Source organism: Ptychodera flava, assembly GCF_041260155.1.
Source record: "Ptychodera flava strain L36383 chromosome 23 unlocalized genomic scaffold, AS_Pfla_20210202 Scaffold_24__1_contigs__length_23054250_pilon, whole genome shotgun sequence".
In the NCBI taxonomy this organism is placed as follows: Eukaryota; Metazoa; Hemichordata; class Enteropneusta; family Ptychoderidae; genus Ptychodera; species Ptychodera flava.
Genome location: NW_027248278.1, coordinates 22,559,329 through 22,569,983, shown reverse-complemented (window position 1 = coordinate 22,569,983; position 10,655 = coordinate 22,559,329). Strand labels below are relative to the sequence as shown.

General features: G+C 37.1%; 1 long non-coding RNA gene across 2 annotated transcripts; it reads right to left on the bottom strand.

Annotated features, from left to right (window-relative positions):
- Nucleotides 1-242: 242 nt before the first annotated feature.
- Nucleotides 243-8,921, bottom strand: LOC139124993 (uncharacterized). Of its 2 annotated transcripts, none has more exons than XR_011550119.1 (3): nucleotides 8,532-8,921; nucleotides 3,776-3,894; nucleotides 243-1,415 (listed from the first exon to the last, which is right to left on the bottom strand). It is a non-coding gene; the product is annotated as an uncharacterized lncRNA (long non-coding RNA). The 2 variants fall into 2 exon arrangements; XR_011550120.1 differs by having other exon boundaries at nucleotides 3,776-3,888; nucleotides 8,532-8,920.
- Nucleotides 8,922-10,655: the final 1,734 nt, after the last annotated feature.

Genomic DNA, 10,655 nt, shown 5'->3' with positions numbered 1-10,655 from the left:
TATGCATCAACCTGATTTGTATTTATACATCTTTATGCACAACATAAAGAAACATATTCGATCTTCTGTAATTTGGATCTTGTAGGTCCAAATATGAACCTGATTGTTCTGTTTTTGCACCTATTGTACTGTAGTTCTGCACTCATTAACTACATTAATATCATTGTTGTATTAACTACTTTGCACATTTAACCCATCTAACATACACACATATCTAACAAAGCAAGATCATAGAAGAGGTATTGGTTTTAATTGTTTATTTAAAATAGTTAAATAGGAAATCACATGGGACAAAAAATACAGAATTCCTCAAAACTTCCTCAAAAATACAAGCAATATACTTCATGTGAAAAACAAAAAATACACTTATTGTTTTCTTCTCAGATGCAATATTGAAGTGTCAACCAAGTATCTGAGAACTGATTTAACTTGACTCACTTTACACAGCAATTATGGCTTTAGTTATAACAAATAAATAATAAATCCATTGTTCTCTAAGATTTGAAATAAAATTGGATGTACCGGGTGTTTGGATGTCTAAGTAGAAAAGAGACTCCACATTTAGCTATGTTTTGTGTTGCATTGCTAGTATCTATTACAGATCACACATGATAATGAGTTCTGCCATATCATTGAAAATTGCCATACAAATATTTTGATTACAACCTAGACTCGAGCTAAGATTCAAGCACATTGCATGTACATAAAGCTACAGTGTTGCAAAAATAACTGTAGTTGTAAGTTGGTGTACTTAATCTGTAAAATTTGTTTGCAAAGATGCACCTCATTTTTAACACATTGTTCATGAAATATCAAATATGGCCACTGAAGAGACTAAGACAGAATTATTGGTCTTATAACTCAGCCAGTAATCCGTCGAGTACAGTCCACATATTCACACATGTACAGCTTTGGGTATTCAGCTTAATCACTGATTATGACTCAGTCGGTGTAATAACATATAGAAAGTGTTCCCAGTTGGACTTTCATGAGTACAGCCTCTGTCTGGTTAACAAAATTCAAAAGTTGAGTGGTCTTTGTTCGAAACAAAAAAATAGATCACTAAGCCTTAGGCAGAATCAAGAAAATGTATAAAATATGCTTATACATTAAACATTGTCCTGTAATGAGTTGTCAATGCTGCTGGAATTGTCATGTGTCTGTCAGGCTCTGATCTGATTGATACCAGGCCCTAAATGCAAGGTAGCCTCAATATGCATTTCCTTTGATGCATGTGTTTTTCCATATGCAGTTTCAATTCTTCCTCTATCCCATGGCAAGAGTCTCCAAATAAAGGCACCACCCTTGCAACTTCTGTCATGTTCGCTATCCTCAGAAGAAACACACACAACTATCAAAATGTCTTCAGCTTGATGCTAGTCCTTGGATAGCCCAGATTGTATGTATTTCAGTTCCTGGAAATAATGATACACATAATAAATCATCAGGACTGTACACCATCAATTTTGTTTGTTTTTGTTTAAATCCGTGTATTTATAGACATTTGATAATTCATTTTAAAGTACTTCACTAGACAAGAATGGTTAAAAGTTGATATGTATGCAAGAAATTTGATTTCTGAATTTCACTGAAATGTTGATTCACTATACATTGGAGTCTATGAGAAAACTATGAATAATTTTTTTCAATGCTTCACAAACACAATTAGACTGAAAGATTCCGTTGCATGCGAGCGTTCCGGTGCACTGCGACCTACCTGGTAAAGGGTCGCAGGTCGCAGTGCGCCGGAGCGCCCGCACACGACGGAATCATTTAGTCTTAAACACAATCGGTGCTTTCTGAGATGTTTGACAATTGATACAAATGTACTTGATTAAATTACGGTGTTTGAAGGTTCAGATGAGGACAACAGTTTTGATATTTGAATTTCAACTAAACCTATTTCACTTTTCATGGTACTAGTGGTATACAGGTCACTTAAATATTCTCCCTGACAAAAGTTGCTATATCTCTAATACGTAAGAATGGAAATTGTTCACTGCCCTCCATGAGCTCGATTTACAATAAGACAAGCCTCTGAGTTTCCACAGCAAGATGTTCATGTGACAGATAATTATACTTTTGTTCAGATTTACAGTTAAATGACTACCATGAGTGAAATCATGCAGCGAATCATTTTATCTCCCAGAATATTTTTGAACACAAAAACTTCTTTTAACAGGTCAACTACTTAAGAAAATTGAGTGACCCCCAATGCTGTTTGAAAAATACATGACCCCCTTTGCAATTTTCAAATTTAAGGTGAACCGCATCCCCCTTCAAATTGTGCTGGTTACCTCGGCTGTAATAACTGAATGCTCCCTTATTGAATAGACTGGTCATCTATGTACTGTTGTACATCAAACTGACATGTTTATGCCTAAGACCAAAATGTTTTTTCACTGATTCATTGCCTATGTTATTGACTAAATATTCCTGTTTTTGTTAGGATAGACTGTAAAATCAATGTACCTCCCAGACACATGGAGTATGGTCGTGCTTCCAATAATAATTTTGCAAAACATGTCATCAATTATGCGCTTTAGCGAATGGTCAATTATGCGTTTTAGCGAATGGACCAAGTCTTTGTACGTTGGCCGAGAACTAATACAGTAGGATCTATGGTTTGAATATTACATCTGTCAAATTAGGATGGAATATTGAAGATAGAAATATTTTTGTATCATGCAGCCTTGACCTACAGTGCCTTGTAACATATACATATATGAACTAAAAAGAGGGCATGTTACGCTGGGGAATCATCCAAATCAAAGATTGATGTGACTGTGTATGTGTGCCAGTAATAGTATGGATTAAAAGTTAATCTTTCGGTACTTGATCTAGAAGTCATCACTGATGACATACATGGAGTCCCCGCTGGATTATGTCATTTGAATTACGGTGATTGAATAACAATAACATACTTGCTAGATTCATTACAGAGGAGAGCGGTGAATTTGTTAAATGTTTGGAAATCACATGCTAGTGATCTGTTGGGGGTCATGTTTGTGTATTTGGGACAGTACAATTACGCAAAAATATATATTATGCTACAATTTTTGAAAAAAAGCAATGGTTTTCTTGCACACTGTATGTTGTTCGGAAAATAGTTTCGTTCAATTTTAGTAAAAGATAAAATATGGTTTTTGAGCATGTCATGTAATCTGGAACATGTTATCAGAACAGAAGCTTGTTTCATCTTTCATTACACAATTTGCAACAGACTCTGCAACCTCAGTTTGTCTTGTGATGTTGTTTCAAAGTTTTGTTTCCCAGACAAGGTTCATAAATTACACTTCATGGATTCATTCAATAGTATTTTGGCCAGTGTCGGGAGACACTGTTAAAAAGAACATTTCCTTGGTTTGACTATGCAATTATTGTATGTCATGTACATTTGTGTTTGGAACCCATGGAAGAGCCCCTGAAGTTGTTTCAACACTATGCTCCTCTATAATAATTTCCAGGGTTTACATATTCATTGTGATTTCAAAATTTGACATGGGCTAAGCTGCATCACTATCAATTACATTTGTATCTTCAAAAGAAGATTATAAAGGCAGATTTTGTCGCTTATGGCTGTTAGGTGCCCTGCAAATATAACCAAACATCAAAGTTCAGCTAAGTAAAATTGTCGTACATGTGTCATGATGGTTCTGCTTAACCATGTTCATGTACTATAATTCACCAACACTGGTGCTTTGGTTAACTTGCCCTTCAAAGTTCACTACTTTAGACTAAAAACTTATCAGTGCATACTTTGTAGAGTACATACCTCTCATATTGTTCCCAGTTGTTGGCATGCCTTTTTGTGTGACTGTCATTCCTTTGGGCACTACACTTTCCCTATTGTTCAACGCCTAATAAAAACATGTACCTCCAGGGGACCTGCAACTTGCAGAAATATAAAAAAAGAGTTAAAAATCCTACTGAGAAAATCAAATTGTCTCAAACACAGATGATGAATCACATTTCAAGTCACGATAATGACGATGAATAACCATATTAATCTGACAGTCCACGGACACATATCTTTCTCCAAGAGTTTTATAATGAACCCCACAAGTGGTAGATCAGAAAAAAAATTGTAGAAGTTTGAGAGTCCGAATATCTGTCCCCGAGGCGCGTTCTACCTTAATTGATGTGTATGACGCCATTTTCGCCATATGGAAGCGCCACTTATCGGAATTCCTCAGAGAGGCTTGACCTAAGATGACGTTTAGTTTTCGTGTTTGGTTGAGGAAGTTAGGGTTAGGGGGTATCACTAGGGGTCTGATCTACTGTGCGTTTGTATTGAGCTACTGCCCAATGGACACACTTTGCCTTCAACCTTATAACTTTGAATCGGAATTCAGCGACTTTGAACTCCAGGATTTCGAACTTGGTGTTTCCGATGAATTCAGAAGTAAAAGAAGGGCATGTGGCTCCACCAGTTACCGAAGGAAGCTGTACAAGCATGGCTCTTTTGGTAGCTCAACGGTATAAGCTACAACGTTACGGGAGGCCATGTTTGGAGCTGAACACATCTTCGATATCGCCTCATGACGAAATGAACTCCCAAAATGCTTGTATTTTTATCCAAAACATTTTGATTAGCATTGCAACCTCGCTATTATCACTTGAAAAAAGCGATGTTCGATTTCAAATGCCCGAAGAGAATTGCATGACGAAATTGCTCCGCATTTTAGCCATTGCAATGCTGGTTTTAAAATATGGATAAATCTTTTTATAACAATGAATGGTTATAGGAGCTAAAAATGCCAATTCTAAAGTGCTAATTTTTTAGTAACATATAGACAAAGAATGTGCGGATGACGAGATAATTCAAGAACCGTTCCCATGGGGTGGGGGGAGGGAGAGACAAAGCAAATGACCAGAAATGGCTCATCTGTCGACTCTAAATGGAGTGTCCCTCATCCAACAAACAATAGTTGTGCATACACACTTTCATGTTCTCAGGGGCACTAAATTAAACTTCAAACACACTTTCATGTTCTAGGGGCACTAAATGAAATTTCAATTTATCCTTTCAAAGTACAGTCATAAACTACACACTACAATTTTCCTGTTCTCACAACTCACTTTGAACTCTAATCGTGAGTTACCGGTAATTAGAAACCGCAATGGAGGTAGGAAGAGATTGCAAATCCGAGTAGCCGTTTTCTGCTGTCAATTGTGCAGTCTTGGGAAAATAATTGAGAATGGTTAAAATCTGAAAGCCACACAACCTCACAACTAGTCATTGGGAAAAATGTCGGGAAATATTCTTGGAAACGGTCTTTGCATACATAAAACATGCACTGTACTTATAATTTTGAAAACTCATGCCGTGCCAATCTTTACCAGCAACAATTTTTAGAGGCGGTGTTTTCACTTCAGGTTTCGAATCATGCAGAATGCCTTATTGAAATCTCGCGCACGATTATTAGTACATCTGTAATACTTACAGGCAGGCATAATATCTAAGCTGTTTATGAGACTCCCTAGATCAGACCCCTAGTCAAGCACCAAAACCGGAAAACTTTACATCATCATCTGGGCATTTCTCCCGGCATGCTTGTGGAGGCTAAAAAGGTCTCCATATTGCCTGATTTGATATTATTTTCATGGATAACTTCAACGAATCACTGTTTCTGTGCAAAAAGTAAGGATAAATGCTTTTATGACATCAATATAAACCTGTACACAGCTGATTAAATTTTTGGTGGATATAAGGTGGTGCAAAGGAAGTTGGGTAGAAAGGACTGATGTCGAGTCAACAGTGCATTGGAGCTGTATGCATGTGGCATTGCTGATGAATGTAAATGATGGGTATGCCCTCAAATTGAAGTCTACAATGTCACAGTCCATACAAACGTTGAACACTGCAAGGAAAGCATCCATGCAGGTCAGTTATACTCATTTTGAACAGCATCATTTTCTGATTTTCAAGAGCAAAACCCTTTGGTCAGAACAAATGATCATAAATTTCCTAATACATACAAGTTACCTGTATGTTTAACCCTTTTCCTGGCAAGTCCTATTTCACCACCAGGTCAAGATGGTTAAAATTAATGAAACACAACATATTTCATATGGTGTATTTTAACATAATACTGTACATTTGAAAGCTGTTCAAAACTGTAAACTTGATTCTTTTGGACTAAAGATGCTATAACAGACCAACTCAAGTGGGTGAAAATATGTCATGTTTTGGCTCAATACCACTTTTTACTGACTTGGCTGATGGGGAAGTGATACTGTCTGGCAGGAAAAGGGTTTTAATAAAATTCAATATATTGATTACTTTATTTAGGTCGCATATTGATAGACTATAGTATTTTCCACAGAAAATTCAAGGTTTTTACTTGTATGTTGAATGACCCCCCTTGGAACAGGAGTATGGGCCCATTCATGATTGCCCCCTGTTTTGACATCCTAGATTGAATGTTCACCCTAGAGGTGAATGTTTTCAACTGTGACATTGTATGTTCTCTCTCCTTGTTAATATTACCAATTTTTGAAAAGGGGGCGATAATCAAAATGGCTGTTAAAATTTGAGTTTACTGTTTAAATGTTTCTCAGAGGAATATTCCTAATGCAGTAAAAGCCAATATCCCTTCAGAGGGTAGAATTCAGAGAAAACCACGACAAAATGGGAACATATTCTGAGGTCAACAAATTTCACAAGTTACAGCTAGTGGGGCATTAAACATGCTATGTCATGTTACTTTGCACTATTTATAACCTTCTAAATTAATATTATTGTGACAGAGGAAATAAATTGACAACATGGATATAATGCCTCTATAGTAAAAAAAGATAAAAAAATATCAAGGGGCTCTTTTCTGACATTGAGCCATAGTACATACATAAATTTGAGCGACAAGAATTAGGAGACTTGTGGGATTGAATTCAAAAATCTACCAACATATTCAACTTATTGCAATTTCAAAAGAAAGTATAGCAACACTTTATAATCTTATTATTAACCTTCATGCACAGCCATTTGAGTAGAGGTTAAACAAACAATAGAGAGTATCAATCATGTGTTCCTGAGATAATTTTTCATGGGGACTGAACAGAAATTACTGGGGGTAAGGCTTTTTGGGTGGTTGCTATTTTGTAAAAAAAAGCATTTTTGAATTGTCATGCATACCTTTGGGGCAGGGTTATCATTTAGCGCAACTATTGCAACTATTTGAAAACAAGATGTGGCCAATACAGTGCTTCACCAAAAAATATCAAATCATGATACATTGGAATCTGTTAGGCAAAATATTGACAATTTTCCCCTATACATATGTACATTTATCCAGGTTTGATAATTTATGTGATTTTTGTACCCTTTAAATTTGAGGTAAAATACATCTGTGTACAAGAAATTTGATTTTTGGATTCCATCAAAAATGTTCATTCACTATACATTGTAGTCTGTTGAAACCATGATTTTTTCAATACACAACTAGCTATAGTGTTTATAGATGCTTAATGATATTAATGCACTTGATAAGATTGAGCTGGTTACTAGTGAATGTGTGTGCAAGAAATTTGATTTTGGAATTTCACCGGAATGTTTATTCACTAAACATGTACATTCTGGTCTCTGAAGAAAATGTGAACAAATATTTCTAATTATATCATACCAGTATATTGATGGTGCAAATACAGTGAGCAGTCAGCATTCAACAAAAAAATACTGTTTACGCCAAATTTTAAGCGACTTTTTTAATTGGACGATAAAACAATTTCTTGTCGATCATCGGAAAATTGCAACATTGTGTGAGTCGGCAAGTGAATCGCAGAAGAACGTCACAATTGTATCTAAAATAAGTCAGTGATTGACATTTATTTTGTGTGAACGACAACACAAATTGGGCGACACGTACACAAACCGCAACTTAGGTTCGCGTTGATTGCGCCAGAAGTTGTATAAACAACTTGTCCGGCGGGCAACCAGATTTTATTTTTGACTTGCCCGAATGGAAATTTCACTTGTCCCGGGCGTCAGGCGATAGGAATTGTCAAGCCCTGATCATTAATACAGACTGTGACTCACTGGTCATACAAAAAATTTGGAGGGATAATCTTTTTCTTGCTAACACTTTTTGAAGGGTCATTATTTTCCATGGATTTAAAATGGCACTTTTGCTGATCCCTGGAATTGCCTTTGTTCTAGTATGTAAGAGGACTATGGAGGGGTGATAGCTTGTTGTTTTCCATTGAAATTGTAATCTGGTGTGTAAATTTTCTGGTGCCAACACAGGCCTTTAAAAACACCAACCCCCCCCCCCCCTTAATTTTTGTCCGGTCCCTGACATGAATCAACAGTCATCCCGGGGTGCATACATGTACCACTAAAAGTCACATTTAGCATAAAGTGACCTGGAAATTCGATGTTCATTGAAATTATCAGGAATATCGATGATTTAAAACAAACAAACGTTAGATACTTTGCCGGATACAGACATTGCTGAACACGTTTATAAAAGAAGGAGTAGACGTATCTTCGGGCTGGTTAAAAATAAGACAGCAGCTATACATAAGCTTACCTGGTATAGAGCCGTCCAGCTGATGCAGGACTCGGCGACGATCGAGGGCTTGAAGTGTGTGTCGACCTGTCGCTGGTGCGGAAAAGAGGTACTCTCTTCCGTTTTGGCGAGTTTCGTCCCGGTTGAACGGAGAATAAAGCTAGCTTGTCGGACCATGTCGTAACTGCATGACACGGTCGATGACACACTGGCACTAGATTCAAACGTACCGCATAGTCGTCGAGATGGTCCAGGAATTCAAGGGTAGACTCTTTAGCAGACATTCCTAAACACCGACGGGACATGTCAGTAGAAGCTAAAATATCGACAACTGAAGATTATGGGGTAGGAATGGTACGATGTACAGATGTAAGCGACGCGACGCCACGCCACGCCAAACGTTAACAATGGCGTCTTTTGAGTATGACTCCTTAAGTGCTCAAATATTCACGAAATGAACTTTGCAAAGAATTTGATTATAACTATCATTTTTTACTCAATCTTGAAGAAAATGTTATTTTTTTTGCTCTCGTTAGACAAAAATATTGCTGACAGAACCATATTTTCGTGTTTCGCCAGATAAAGGTACATCATTGTACACATTGACCCCCTAGCATCAAACTGCAGTCCAGCCTCTCTGCATGTACAAAGCAGCTTACGCATTTTTTATCTTCATGAATATTCCGTGTTGCCCAACCAGTGCACTGAGCCGGATATTTGGCGAGATCTTTTTCAAGATGGTAAAAAATAGCAGCTATTTGGCCTAATTAAACTTTGGGAAATAATCGTGTGTGAGTCATACGAAGTATAGGCCTATTGCTTGTATTTTGAGGACGGTTTTGAAGAATTCATTCGTTTTTTGTTGCATGTGATTTCCTATTTAACTATTTTAAATAAACGATATCTCTTCTATGATCTTGCTTGGTAGATATGTGTGTGCGTGTGTATGTTAGACGGGTTGAACTGTCAGAACTGTGCAAAGTGGCTAGTATAACATTGATATTAACATTGATAGTGCATCTGCAGATACAGCCAATCGTGCATCTTGTAATCAATTTCTTTATTGTAGGGCCTACATACAACATTCTTACTGTCGCAATAGCCAGATTTGGATTCATTTCAACACCCACAATGTTGCTATGTACACGCTGGCTATGCTCAAAAATAGTATAGAGGGAATTGAGAATAATACAGCACATGAAAGAAATAAATTGAAAGAAAGAACTGCAGTACAATATTTCATCCTCATTTGACCGATGTCGTATCCTATAGGCCTAGGCCTAACCTACTGAAATTAGTTTCTGACGAACATACAAGGACGTGTATCATTCACCAAGGTGGTGCAATATGTTTTGCGACTTTGCAGAAATATTGCAGTTCTGACGATGTTCTCCATGTCAGCTTTAATAGGAGATATACCGGTATCTTTCCGAACGATAATGTGGATACACACAGCGAGGTCTACGCAAAAAGGTGATGAATCAATTGAATAAAAAACGGTTTTTGGAGATCATATCTGTTTATTTCATCAATTCTGAACATGGTTTGAAATCGGTCTCATATAATAACTACCAACCTGTACTGACGGGCCTGGAAAAGCGAAATTCTAGCACTTTTTTATGAAAATCATCATCGTATATCATCGGGTCACGGTCGCAAAATTGAAGCTAGCAACAGCAGCAATGCCGGTAAACAGCCTTGACTCGCCCCGAGTCGATTTTGTATAGGATAAAGCCCGAGTACGAGGGCTCTTCTGGTATATAAAGTCCAACTCAACGATAAAATGTCGAGGCCGCAGGCCGAGACATTTTATCGTAGGGTTGGACTTATATACCAGAAGAGCCCGAGTACGAGGGTTTTATCCGACTTAAAAACTATCGCCCCTAACTGATATATTTTCGTTTTCAATGTGTTTACGTCAACCTTCCCCTTTGTCAATGTAACATGTTTAGGATATGAATTAAAACTTTTATTTGTGAAATAGCCTTCCAATGTAATGGAACATCCTATAAATGCCCTAGGGCACATATATAAATGCCCTAGGGCACAGCAGATTTTGTGTTGCAGCTGGTTTCCGCTGTGTTACCAAATTTGAATATTAAAATGTACAGATGTCTACAGGATATTACATGTTCACTTGTGATT